This window comes from Nicotiana sylvestris, chromosome 8 (genome assembly GCF_000393655.2).
Source record: "Nicotiana sylvestris chromosome 8, ASM39365v2, whole genome shotgun sequence".
Classification (NCBI taxonomy): Eukaryota; Viridiplantae; Streptophyta; class Magnoliopsida; order Solanales; family Solanaceae; genus Nicotiana; species Nicotiana sylvestris.
The window spans coordinates 113357435-113372825 of NC_091064.1; positions in this window are offsets into that span (position 1 = coordinate 113357435).

The window sequence follows — 15391 nt, forward strand, 5'->3', positions numbered from 1 at the left end:
CACAGCCTAGAGTAAAAGCTGCATATTTTGTGAATTTCCTTTTAAAAACCGAATTACGACCCGATTACACACGGCATACTTATTGTATTTTTGTTTGATAATATTCAATGAAAAATGGATATAAACACTAAGGACTACCAGCACATGTCACATAAAAATTGAAAATTTGTACGGCGAGGCCATTTGCAATTATTTTGATTTCTTTTGGAGTGATTGTTCGTGAAGCAAAAATCACGTGCTTACAATTAGTATATGTAGTTTTTTGCTAAATGTTTATGAACACAATATTGTGACTAGCTTACATCATTGATGTACGATGCAACTAACTGATGTTGATGGTTTTTGCTATTATTTTTTGAAAGCAACATTATCTATATATTAATATTCCCGATTTTCTAGTTGCAAATTGAATGTGATTTAGGGACTTGTGACTTGTTTCTTTAGGGACCAGCTATAAACTTCTCCGAAAATATATAACGGCCAACTTCTAACTGGTCGTGAAATGTTTTAACGGCCACATTTAAGCTAGTCGCGAAAACAGTTTAAGGACCAGGAATTTAGTCCCTAAAATATGCAAATAAGTTCCAAAAACATGGTCTTTAAAAACCATTTAAGAGCCAGTTTTAAACTGGTCGCGAAACTGATTTAATGACCAGCACACTATCTCGTCCTTAATAACCTTTAGCAGCGGAAGCTATAAGGACCAGATTAGCTGGTCGCTATTGAACATTTGGGACCAATTCCTTACTTTTAGGGACCAGTTTTCCCTTAGCTATTTAGCATTTTTCTTGTAGTGTCCTGGAGCAGCTTTTGGACCGTAGATTGGGTGGCTAACTTCAGTCCACGGAGATCCAAGGTAGACCTGCAGGCGTCCACAGGCCCTGACATCTCCCTCTATCCCTTTTATCCCTGTTTCATTCTCTTAAATTCAGAAACAGTGTACCTTTTATTTCAGACTTTATATGTAGTAAAATCTTAGATCGTCTGTGGTACTGTGACACCAGTTCCGGGAGGTTGAGGTTCAAACTGTTGTACTAGACATATATTCAGATATTTTATTGCTTTTCTTCTGCTTACCTTTAATTTCTGCTGTTTACACGTTATTGCTTTAAAATTTTTAAAAAGTAGTAAAAGGGTAAAAAAGTTATTTGTTCCATAATTTGCTTTCCTAACTCACATTAGTAGGCGCCTTCACGACTCCCGAGGGTGGGAAATCCGGGTCGTGACAGGCGACACTCTCCATATGGTGAGGGATTTCCCCAGACTTAGGAGGGGTGCACCTCCACAGACTACTCCGGCACCATGTGCTCCACCCGGTCCCTAGACTATGATCACAACACCAACTACCACTCCACCTGCTCAGACAGCTCGAGGTGGAGGTCGGGCAAGTAGAGGTCGCCCTAGAGGGGGAGGCTAGACCAGATATTATGCTCTCATGCTCGTACAGACGTAGTTGCATCTGACTCTGTTATTACAGGTATTTTTTCGGTCTGTCATAGAGATGCGTCTGCCTTATTTGATCCAGGCTCCACTTATTCCTATGTGTCATCTTATTTTTCTCCATATTTGGGCGTATCCCGTGATTCTTTGAGTTCTCCTATTTATGTGTCTATAACTGTGGGAGATTCTATTGTTGTTGACCGTGTATATCAGCAGTGTTTGGTTGTTCTTAGTGGTTTTGAGACCAGAGTTGATTATTATTGCTCAGTATGGTAGATTTTGATAATATTTTGGGTATGGCCTGGTTGTCGCCCCATTATGCTATTTTTGATTGTCACGCCAAGACCGTGACACTGGCTATGCTAGGATTACCTCGGTTAGAGTGGAGAGATACCTTAGATTATACTCCCAACAGAGTTATGTCATTTCTAAAGGCTCAACGAATAGTTGAGAAGAGGTGTGACTCGTATCTGGCTTATGTGAGAGATGTCATGATTGATACCCCTACAGTTGAATCAGTTCCAGTAGTGAGGGATTATCCAGATGTATTTCCAGCGGACCTTTCGAGCATGCCGCCCGACCGAGATATTGACTTCGCTGTTGATTTATTGCTGGGCTCGGTATTGATTTGTTGCTGGGCACTCAGCCCACCTCTATTCCTCCATATCGTATGGCTCCGCCTGAGTTGAAGAGTTGAAGGAGCAGTTACAGAATTTGCTGGATAAGGGCTTCATTCAGCCCAGTATGTCACCTTGGGGTGCTCCAGTCTTGTTTGTGAAGAAGAAGGATGATTCTATGCGTATGTGCATCGATTATCGCCAGTTGAACAAAGTTACAGTGAAGAACAGGTATCCATTGCCTCGTATTAATGATCTATTTGATTAGTTACAAAGTGCCAGAGTGTTCTCCAAGATTGAATTGTGCTCAGGCTATCATAAGTTGAAGATTCGGGAGCCAGATATCCTGAAGACTGCTTTTAGGTCTCGGTATGGTCACTACGAGTTCCTTGTGATGTCATTTGGGCTGACCAACGCCCCAGCAGAAGTCATGCACTTGATGCATAGTGTATTCCGACCCTATCTTGACTCATTCGTCATTGTGTTTATTGACAACATTTTGGTGTACTCTCGGAGTCGGAAGGATCATCAACATCACTTGAGGACTGTGCTTCAGACCTTGAGAGAAAAGAAGTTATATGCAAAATTTTCAAAGTGTGAGTTTTGGCTAGACTTAGTGGCATTTTGGGTCATATAGTGTCGAATGATGGGATCAAGGTGGATCCGAAGAAGGTTGAAGCAGTGTAGAGTTGGCTTAGACTGTCCTCAGCTACGGAGATCCGGAGTTTTCTTGGTTTGGCAGGGTATTATCGTTGATTTGTAGATGGTTTCTCATCTATTGCAGCGCCTATGACCAGGCTGACCCAGAAGGGTAATCCGTTCAGGTGGACAGAGGAGTGTGGGAAGAGCTTTCAAAAACTCAAGAAAACATTGACTATGGCCCCAGTATTGGTATTACCTACAGGTTCGGGGTCTTATACTGTATATTGTGATACGTCGCAGATTGGTTTCAGCGCGGTGTTGATGCAGGATGATAGGGTGATTGCTTATGCGTCTAGACAACTGAAGGTGCATGAGAAGAACTATCATGTCCACGACCTTGAGTTAACAGCTATTGTTCATGCCTTGAAGATTTGACAACACTATTTGTATGGTTTCCCTTGTGAGATCTACACCGATCACCGGAGTTTGCAGCATCTGTTCAAACAGAATGATCTTTACTTGCGTCAGCGGAGGTGGTTAGAGCTACTTAAGGATTATGATATTACCATTTTGTACCATCCCGGGAAGGCTAATATGGTGGCCGATGCCTTGATCGCAGGGCGGAGAGTTTGGGGAGTTTAGCATATCTACCGGCAGCAAAGAGGCCATTGGCGTTGTGATAGGTTTCCAATGTCTTTGACTTATGTTTTGATGATCTAAAAAACTTTTTCAAGAACCAGATAGGGAACCTGACACACTTGGGCTACACTGGAAGTTAATTGATTCCAGCTCAATGTTAACTGCTATAGCTTCAGGGGATAGAGAACCAAACAAGGACCTGATACCCTTGTTGTTCCCTCATAGCAGTACGAAGTCAATGGGACACAACTGGAAGTGACGTGACTGCCTACACTGTTTCTGCCTGCACTGCACTGTTTCTAGTGCCCACTTATTCCTTGACAAACTAAAGTGCTTACATCATTTCAAGTGATGTCATCAAGGTGTATCAACAATGAGTTTATATCAAAATATCACTTGAACACTTCTGTTTCTCATTCAAGCCTTTTGCAAAACAGAGAAATTAATTCTCACGAGCTTGAAGAACAAAGTTAAATGCTACTACGGACCAGTTCCTAAAGTTAGTATTTTGTTGTCCCTAGTTGAGTTGTAACTTTGTGATTATTCTTATTGTATATCCTAAATTGCTTAGCCAGAAGCGTTGATTAGGAACCCTCTTGTAAAATCTGTAAACTCTTTGAGTTTATGTTGTGACTAGGTTTAGTCATAAGTTAAAGTCTTTATAACTAGAGAGTGACAAAGTGGCTTGTGATGAGAGTATCACAAGTTATTTAAAGTCTTTGTAACTAGAGAGTGACAAAGTGGCTTGTGGTGAGAGTACCACAAGTTAGTTGAGTTGAATTCTTTATAATGGAGTCATTACAAAGTGGCTTGTAATAGGTGTTTACAAGTTAGTGAAGTTGAAAGCCTACAGGTGTAGGTCGTGGTTTTTGTCCCCTTGAGTTGGGATTTTTCCATGTAAAAATCCCGTGTCTCATTTACTTACAACTTTATTAGCATTCTCAGCATAACCTCATAGAGGACTAGGTACTCTACTGTTTGGTGGACTCATACAAACTAACAATTGGTATTAGAGCCGGTTCCTCCTATCAGGCTAACACCTAGGAAGGATTCTTATGGTTTCTCCAACAAATTTTGAAGAAGGTCAATCTACATACCGACCACCCAGGTTCAATGGACAATAAGGTGAAAAACAAGAATGCATGATTTTATCATGGCTGAAGATTCTGAGTTATGGGATGTCATATGTGATGGTCCTTATGTTCCAACAGAGGTACTGGAAGAACTTCCATTTTCAATGTCAAAAACCAGTAAAGAATACACCGACGTAGATAGGAAAGTTGTAGAGAAACATTTTCGTGCCAAGAAGATTCTGGTATGTGGAATAAGACCTGAAGAATATAATAGAATCTCCTCTTGCGACACTGCAAAGGAGATATGGGAAGCTTTGTAAACAGTTCATAAGGGAACCACCCAAGTAAAACAATCTAAGATCGATATGCTCACTACCGAGTATGAACTCTTCAGGATGAAGGGCGATGAATCTATTCAAGATATGCACACAAGATTCACCTCCATCATAGATGAGTTACACTCACTTGGTGAAACTATTCCTAGGAACAAGCTAGTGAGGAAAATCCTCAGCATTCTGCCTAGCCCTTGGGAAAGTAAGGTGAATGCTATTACTGAATCAAAGGACTTGCAGGAGCTGGCCATAGAAGAGCTGGTTGGAAATCTGAAGACCTATGAGATGAAGAGGAAGATAGACAGTGAAACAAGAGAACCAAAGAAAGAAAAGAACCTGGTACTCAAAGTTGATAGCAATGACTCAAGTGAGGAAGACAATGACATGTCTTACTTAACCAAAAGATTTCAGAAGATGGTAAGAAGAAATGGAGAAAGGCTAAAAAGGGGCAGCTCTAGCAAACAAAAAAACTATGATCTCTGTCATAAGTGTGGAAAGCCTGGACACTTCAAGACTGTCCTCTCTTGAAGCAAAAACTCTCCAAGAACAACCCTGAAAAAGCAGCTAAGAGGAATCCGGTTCCTTTCTAGGACTTCAAAAGAAAGAGATCTGCTGACAATATGGTGAAACAGGCACTTGCAGCATGGGGGGATTCCTCTAGTGAGTCTGAAGATGAAACTGATGCTGGTGACAGTTCCATGATGGAAGTTGAAGGCAAGGAAAATGAATATAACTCAACTTTTGCTTTGATGGCCCAATCAGATGATGATGAAGATAAGAGGTAAATTTTAGGGATGTTCAAAGAAATCTAAAATCCTACTCTCCTAAGAAACTCATGTCTTTAGCTAGTGTATTGATCGATGCCTATCATAGTCTTGTGGAGGATAGGGATTCCTTAACGTTAGAACTAGGAGAAGCTGAACAAACTAGAGATGACTTAATGGTTGTAGTTATTGACCATAAGGAAACCATTGAAAACTTCAAAGAAGAAAGAAATGATCTCTTGGCAGCAATTGCAGACCTAAGGGAAATAACAGAGAGATAAGCGACTAAATCAAAACCTGGAAATTCTGGAAAATGAAAAGATATAGCCAGTGAGGAACACATTAAGCTTGAAAATGAGCTGAAAGCTGTGAGAACTAGGATGTGTGTTGAAATTGAGAAAAACAAGCACTTCCAAACTGATATGGAAAGAGTAAAAAATGATCTTGAAAAGTCCCTAAAGTGGACCTGGTCCTCAGAAGCTATCACTACCATGAACACTAATAATGGTGGAAACAGGCAGGGAATAGGGTTCCAAAGGGAAAAAAATCCTTATAACCATCATAGCAAGTACGTCACTGTTTTTGATAACTGGCTTTGCACCCACTGTGGGAACAATGAGAATTTCAAATAAACTTGCCAGGCCAGGGTTCAATCTATTCAGAAAAACAAAGCGTTTGCTGAAAAAATGACTACAAAAGAGGGACCAGGTTCCACTCACAAAAAGCACACATTACTTGCATGGACTAAGAGAGCTCTTATTCATCCTCTTGCCTACTACAACAGACCCAAACTTGCTTGGGTTCCTAAAACTAACTCTTGATCTTCTTGTGCAGGGAACAATAAAAAGAAGCGATCAACAATCGTTCATGGATAGTGGGTGTTCAAAGCACATGACTGGGAACACCATGGACTTTCTTTCACTAAAAGCCCTACAAGGAGGGAGTGTAACCTTTGGCAATGGGAAAAATGGGTACATTCTTGGAGTTGGAGAAGTGAGGAAGTCACTCACTCATTCTATTGAAAATGTGTATTATGTCAATAGCCTTAAGTACAGTCTCTTGAGTGTCTCTTAGATTTGTGATAAAGGAAATAGGGTGGAATTCTTATCCAAGATATGTACAGTTACTGATCTGGTAACTGATGAAGTAGTACTTGTGGCTAAGAGATACAAGAACATCTATGTTGCTGATTTTGAGTCCTTACAAAATGGTGATCTGAGTTCTCTGAAAGCTGTTGATGATGATGCTGAACTTTGGCACAGAAGATTGGGGCACACAAGATTTTCTCTTTTGAATAAACTAATTTAGAAGGACTTGGTCCATGGTTTGCCCATGTCAAAGTTCAAGGTGCAAAAGGTTTGTGATGCCTGTGCTAGAGAAAAACATGTGAAGTCCTCTTTTTAAGTCTAAAAAGGATGTGAGCACCTCAAAGCCACTTGAGCTTCTACATATGGACCTATGTGGTCTTATGAGAGTGCAAAGTAGGGGAAAAAAAAGATACATTTTTGTGATAGTGGATGACTACTCCAGATTCACATGGACTCTGTTTCTTAGAACTAAAGATGAAACCTTTGAGGTGCTTGTGGCCTTTGTGAGCGAATCCAGGTGAAGATGGAGTCTAGAGTAGCATGCATTAGATCAGATCATGGAACCGAATTTGACAATGTCAAATTTGATGAGTTCTGCAATGAAAATGGCATCGCTCACAACTTTTCAGCTCCCAAAACTCCCCAGCAAAATGGAGTAGTGGAAAGGAAGAACAGAACTTTGGAAGAGATGGCAAGAACAATGTTAATCAACAGTGGAATTGCAAAGAACTTCTGGGCTGAAGCAGTCAACACTGCCTGCTACTTGGTGAATAGGTGCATGATCAGATCACTCCTGAACAAAACCCCATATGAGTTGCTGAACAGAAGGAAACCCAAGCTGACTCACCTAATAACATTTGGGTGCAAATGTTATGTTCTCAATAATGGAAAGGATCAGCTTGGTAAATTTGATGCCAAGAGTGATGAAGGAATATTTCTAGGCTACTATTGTCACACCTCCTTTTTTACTACACCCCGTAAAGGGTATAAATATAAGGGAGTTTTTCTAATTAAAGGACAATCGAAACGGGATTGTTTTTTATTAAAAATCAGAGTCGCCACTTGGGATAATTTAGGGTGTCCCAAGTCACCGGTTTAAAATCTCGAATCAAAGAAGGTTGACTCTATTTACGGTCTGCGAACACAGAAATCCGGGTAAGGAATTCTGTTAACTTAGGAGAAGGTGTTAGACATTCCCGAGTTCCGTGGTTCTAGCACGGTCGCTTTGATCATACTTAGCTTATTAAAATTGTTTAATTACTCATTTTTTGAACCTATGTGCATTTACCTATTACCGCTTTTAAATTAAGAAAATTATCTTGAAACGGGTCACGCGTACGTGTACCCATTTTTTGGCACCTCAAAAATCATGTCACGCGAACGTGTCCACAATTAATAACGCTTTTATTATTATTGAGAAAGTTTAGCCGAAGTTGCGCGAACACATACTTGATTTATTTTTAGAATCATAATTATGTTACGCGAACGTATACACAATCACGGTGGTATATTAAATGGGCCTAAAGCAAACTACGAACATTGGATATTTTACATCTATATTATAAAATTAACATGAGGTCCATTTGTTACGAAGTGTCTAATTATGGCTTGCCTCAAATTCCCTTTTCACGACTCTAATTAATTAAACACTAAAGTACTACAAAATCCCTTCCAATCAACAAAGCTTTATTAAAACATTTTATTAGCGGAAGGGCCTGAATTAAACAGGCCCAAACATCTGATCAACGAGCCTGTTTAAACGTAGGGAGACTCTTTTGACTTAAGAGACTCCGATAATGTTCAGGCCCAAAGGCCCAAATATTTTGGCAACGCTGGCTGCAAGCAAGGACTTCAGGATCGAGTCCCTGAAGCCAAACCTATCAGTGATCTCTCATAATCTTTTCAACCATTGAGGAGGGGAGAAAAACGAGTTGGGGCATGAATAAGAACCTTATACAACAATCAACAATAATCCCCTTTTAAACTAAACTAAGGCATAAACTATATGGAAACATCAATTGGTTACAGTTAAAACCAAGCAAACTATACATACATAGCCAAAATTTCAGCGTCCTTCCAAATGACTAAAGCAAGTTCAAACCCCTGAGCACGGCTGGACAACTTAACATATGAATTATAACAAGAAAACAAAGATATAAACATCAGAAGCTAATAGAACTTAACATTCAAACAAGACTTCTATTCAAATTCCAATTCGAACATCCAAATCTGTATACAAATTCAGTCTGGTTCCAACTTGTGGCACTTTATTTGTTAGCAAAGGGTATGAAGAAATACCTGAGAGCACAAATAAGAGAGGGGTAAGAAGATCAGTAAAGAGCAATAACAAGAGCAAGGGTCAGCAGCAAAAACCAACCAACAGAATCAACCAGCAGCTCCAAAATCAAATTTCAAACCCAAAAATTGAAGTAAACGACCAGAAACTAGTTCAATCCAAGCAATGGACCAGGAAAACTTCAGCCAAGCTGATTTTAATTCATTTCTAAAGTCAGCTAGTCAAGACTTGTTGCATCACCAGGAAAATTCCAGAAATTAGTAGAAAAACTCAATGAAACAGTATTTTCTGAAGTTTTAGCCATCTAGAATTTTTATGGATTTTTAGCCCTTCAAATCTTGCCTTGAAAGGCAAGAATGCTACTTCTTATAGGCCCAGCCAATAGGGCATCCCCCAGAACTACTTATTTACCCTTTACCCTTTTTTTTTTGTTCTTTCTTTTAGCTTAAGGGTCCTTAATGTACAATCTAGAATTTCAGAATAGCCCCAACCCCAGCTTCCTAGAAGCTTCCTAGTTAGTTAGAACAAGATTCCTTACCCCAATTCCTTAAATTACCCTTCAAGTTCCTTGTTTTTACTTTGAGAACCAAATGGGTCATATTGACCCAATAGCTCAACAGACATGGGCTCAGATTCAAACCAAATAAAATTCCTTTAACATGAGGTCTGAGACTGACCTCAGAGCCCAAAGACGAAACCCGAACAAATTCAGAAAACTTGACAACCAAACAAACCAACTAATTAACGATCACAAACAGACGGGGAACTAATTAAGTTAACTAATTAAGCTCAGTGACCAAACCAAAAATTCTAACAGGACAATCAATTAATAAATCAGAAAACAAATTAAAAGAGAGGAAAGGAACAGAAGTAACACATAGACGATTTTGAAAACAAAGATGAATGGGACTTACCAGCTAGACTTGAAATAAAAACTGAGGCACTGGTTCGACCCAACCCAGTGGCAAACATTTGTTCTCGGTGAGGAACAAACGAGTGTCACTATTTTGTGTCAAAACCGACTTGAAACAACCAGAAAATTCATGAAAATGCGTGCATGCATGATTTCGACCTTAGGCTCTCATGGCTCGACTCTTCGATTTGATATTCGAGGAGTTCCAGAGATGTTTGAAGAAATATGAGTGAGGATTTGGGATGAGGGAGAGAGGACGGTCCTAGGGTGTTAATTTGGGGTTGAACAGAGGTGGCGCCACCGCCGGAGAAACTGTGGTGGCGCTAGGGTTTCCACCTATAAACTGAGATTCGAGAGGTTCTGGGTATATTTGAAGGAAATTGAACGAAGATCCGGGATGGGGTGGTGGAGGGGAACATTTGGTGTAAATTTGGGGTCGATCGGAGCACCGCCGCCGGCGGAGACGATATCTAGCCAGCAGTTCCGGCGAGGATGAAGAGGGTCTAATGAAGGAGATGAGGGGGGGGGGGTAGGGTCTGAGGGTTCCGACACTTAAATATTAAGCACACCCTCAGTCCCTGTCCGTTGGATTGAACAACATCGACGACCCAGATCTGTCGAACCTTCAAAACGGGGTCGTTTGGTTTTAGTGGGGAAAGAGACCGGGTTAAGGGCGGGTTTGGGCCGGTTTTGGTCGGGTACCGGGTGTTTAACACTTGGGCCTGGGTGAAACCAATTGTAACAGCTCAAATTCGGATTTCCCTTATTTCTTTTCTTTTTCTTTTCAAAATTAAAATAAAACCTAAATTGATTAATAATTTTTTTTAAACTAAATTAACCTACCCAATTAGATTAATCACTCATCATGGTATTTACAATAATTAATTAAATCGTAAATTTAAAGAACAACTATACTATTCAAAATTAAAAAATTAAAATGCAAAATGAACTATTTTGTGATTTTCATATTTTATAAAACAAACTAATTTACTAATTAATCTATCAAATATAAAATTAAATCCTAAATGCAGTGTGTGATATTTTTGTATTTTCATGAATTAAATAAAATAAACGTGCACCGACAAATGCAATTAATTAACAGAAAATGCCATAAAATCCAACCAAATTGCAAACACTGAAAGAAATTATTTTGTTTTGAATTTGTTGGAATAATTCATATAGGGAAAAAATCACGTGCTCACAGCTGCCCCTCTTTGCCCGGAAACACGAAGAGTTTTCGTGCAAAGATAAAGTGAGCGGATACGAGCGATTTTTGCCCGTTTGAATACTCCGTGGGAAGCATTTTTGAAAGATTTGACCGCACCCTGCTTCCGAGGTTTCCTACATATCCTTGGCTAAAAAGGAATCAGGTCAGTGTAGTTCGGGAATGTCTGGTAGCTGGGACTATCATGGAGGTGTGATTTCACTGTTGTTGTTGCTGCTACTGCTTATTGAACCCCCTTATTACACCATGTCAAAAATAAAAGAAGCTAGACTAGACTACGATCTATGAGTTTACAAGAGATCCTATCTATATCTTCAAACTTGCTTCTTGCGGTTCTTGTTGCCTTGTTGACTTGTATTCTCCCGGTGACATCCATTTGTCGCCGCCTTGAATTGTAAGCTGAGATGTTTCCCTTTCTTCAGGTGGGTGTCTGACTGCTGAACTTGATATGTATTCCCAAGCTCTCCAGGCAGGCTCCTGACTTCAAAACATGAATGTATTCCCATGCTATCTAGGCGGGCTCCTGACTTCGAAACGTGAATGTGTTCCCATGTTATCCAGGCGGACTCCTGACTTCAGCAAAATAGACAAAACAAGGAAAATTTTCTGCCCCAGTTTGGGTATGTGGGCCCATGTGTAAGTTTAAAACAAATCACATTACTGAATATCAATAAGAATTTTGAAAACCAAAACTTGAATTGTACTCCCTTGTTCTCCAGGCGGGCTCCTGATTGCTAAACTTGAAAGTATTCCCTGCTTTCCAGGCGGGCTCCTGACTGCTGCATTTGAAAGTATTCCCTGCTCTCCAGGCGGGCTCCTGACTTCTAACTTGAAATGTATTTCCTGCTCTTCAGGCGGGCTCCTGACTTCCACATAGATAAAACAAAGAATTTGAAAGCTAAAACTTGAATTGTACTCCCTTGTTCTCCAGGCGGGCTCCTGACTGCTAAACTTGAAAGTATTCCCTGCTTTCCATGCGGGTTCCTGACTTCAACTTGAAAGTACTCCCTGCTTTTCAGGCGGGCTCTTGACTTCAAAATAGACAAAACAAAGAATTTGAAAGCTAAAATTTAAATTGTACTCCCTGTTCTCCAGGCGGGCTCCTGATTGCTGGCTTGAAATGTATTCCCTACTCTTCAGGCGGGCTCCTGACTTCAACGAAATAGACAAAACAAAGAATATTTCCTACCCCAGTTTGGTGGCTGGGCACAGGTGTGAGTGTAAAAATACATCATGTTATCAAATATTACTAAGAATTTGGAAGCTGGGTCCATTATCCAGGAGGGTCCTGAAAACTCCTAGTTAAACGACAATTAAAAATCTAAGTTATATCTTTTGAAGGTGTGACTTCTGCTAAATCTTGTTATCTAAGAGGGTCTTTACACTACTCCCCATTATCCAGGAGGGTCCTGAAAATCAAAGGTCAATTTTTATTTTAAGGGTGACAACTTTAATGTCTGAATTATACTACCCTACAGTAGAGTTTACGCTAAATGTTGTTATCTAATCGAAATATTAAAGCTAAGTCCCATTATTCAGGAGGGTCCTGGAAACTCCTAATTGAATCCTATCTCGAACATGCAAACTTCTAAACCTGCTTATGCTAGATTATGCTATTTCTGAACTTTAAACTAGGTCCCATTTTCCAGGAGGGTCCTAAAAGTTTACGGTCAAACCTGTTTTGATGCTTGTTCTTTCCCCTACGGAGAGTTTCTCCGAAACAAATGAATTTTCTGCCCCTGTCTCAATCAAAGAAAATTTTGTCAGTTTAAAGTGGTGGTTAGCTGATGGCATTCTTGCTAAAGATCTTTCCACTGCATTGTTTTGTTATGAATGGCTTTCCCGAACTGGCCCTGAACCACTTTGACTTTCTGCCTGACTTTCAAATTTCATGACCTTTGACGAACCGAGTGTTCTATACCCATGTTGCTGTTTCAACCTCTGACCCCTCTATCCGAACCTTTGCCTCTCCCATGACATTACCAAACCATCCCACCGATGAAACTTCCGGTGATTCCTTGTACCCCACCTTACATCATGCTGTCTTTAGTATGCTCTGACCACATTGTGATTTGCAATTTTGGGAGTTGGTAGTGAGCTTTGAAACTCTTTTCCACTTACTTGGGACAAGACTGACATTAAAACATCTTAGACAAATAAACCCAAAAGGAAATGAAATGCAATGACTTTGCGGGTTAAGGATAATAAGAATCCAAAACCCGATGACTACTACAAAGGGAAAAAAGAAAAAGAAACTTATCTGAGTGGAACAGCTGGTACCGAGGATCATGATATGCATTTCGGATTAATCAGCCCAATCTGTCCGACCAATCAACTTTCAGTTGCCGTACTTTGTTGCCTCATAATTTCCATGACCTGATTACTTTACCCAAACCTTGATCTTGTTCATCCTGCGGTGCCTCGAAACAGTTTTCCACCACAGACCTTTCTCGCTTGTTGACTTTTCAACTCACTTTCGCCTCAAGGTTCCCGTGAGGGTTTTCACCAATAAGACTCTCTCATTTTAATTTCTCTCAACTCCCGTCGCCTTACGGTGCCTATGAAGGTTTTCACCAATAAGACTTTCTCATTTTATTTCTCTCACTCGAACCAGAGTGTTGCCCCTGACATGAATTACCTTTACCTGCTCGACTTGGCATTTCTCAAAGACTGATCAAAAGGTCTTTATTTGGACCGTAATGTGAGCTTTTGGACAGGGTTAGAAAAAAAGGACATGAAAGGCTCAAAACAATTCAAATGGGTTGAAATTACAACTTTCGGAATCAAATTTCTCACAACAACCACGACTTCTGCCCCAGTGTCTTGCTTGGGGGCTTTTGGATGTTTATTTTGATGAGACCGAACCATGAGGCTGCCTACGTATCCTTAAAAGGAATCAGGTCGAACGTAGTTCATGTCATAGAAATTACTTTGTTGTTGTGATTTTCCCTTTTCTCTTTCTTCTCTTTTTTCTTTCTTTTGCTTTTCTCTCTTTTTCTTTTATTGTTTTTCTTCTTCTTTTCTCTTTTCCTCTTTCTTTTTCTTCTTTTTTTTTTCTTTTCTTTCTCTTTCCTTTCTTTCTCTTTTTCTTTTCTTCCTTTTCTTATCATTCACGCTTGTGTTTTTGATATTCACTACTGATTCCGAAAGAGGGGTAAGAAATAAAATACATAAGGCTCAAAAGGGGTGACGAGGGATAAAGTGTTTAGATAGCAGAACAAAACGCCTTCGTCATTTCAATCTTCAAAATATGCCAAATACAAACAAGTACAATCAAACAAAGAAATCATACATAGTATCTCTTGACTGCATCAGAATTGATAGCCATTTTTACACATTTCCCTTCTACATCTGTCAAATATAACGCGCCATTGGACAACACTCTAGTTACAACAAATGGTCCCTGCCAGTTTGGGGCAAACTTTCCTTTTGCTTCAACCTGATGAGGCAAGATACGTTTCAACACTAACTGACCCACCTCAAACTTCTGTGGACGTACCTTCTTGTTATATGCTCTTGCCATTCTCTGTTGGTACAATTGGCCCTGACATACTGCTGCCAATCTCTTTTCATCAATCAGACTTAGTTGATCCAAGCGGGTTTTGACCCATTCAACGTCATCAATTTCTGCCTCAGCGACAATCCGAAGGGATGGGATTTCGATTTCTGCGGGTATTACTGCCTCCATGCCATACACCAACAAATAAGTAGTGGCCCCTACTGAAGTGCGAACAGTAGTGCAATAACCCAACAATGCAAAAGGTAACTTCTCATGCCATTGTCTGGACCCTTCCACCATTTTCCGAAGTATCTTCTTTATGCTCTTATTGGCTGCCTCGACTACTCCATTCGCTTTAGGGCGATATGAGGTGTAATTGCGATGTATAATCTTAAACTACTGACAGGTCTCCGTCATTAGACGACTGTTGAGATTAGCACCATTGTCCGTGATGATTACCTTCAGAATCCCAAACCGACAGATGATATTTGAATGCACAAAATCGACCACTACTTTCTTGGTCACAAATTTGAAAGTTTTCGCTTCAACCCACTTGGTGAAATAATCAATGGCTACCAGAATAAACCTGTATCCGTTTGATGCTGCTGGCTCGATTGGCCCAATGACATCCATGCCCCAAGCAACAAAGGGCCATGGTGCCGACATTGTATGCAATTCAGATGGTGGGGAATGAATCAAATCTCCGTGCACCTGGCACTGATGACACTTGTGCACAAAACTGATGCAATCTCACTCCATAGTGAGCCAGTAATAACCTGCTCAGAGAATCTTCTTTGCCAGAACGTACCCACTCATATGCGGTCCACAAACTCCAGAGTGTACCTCAATCATGATAACTGTGG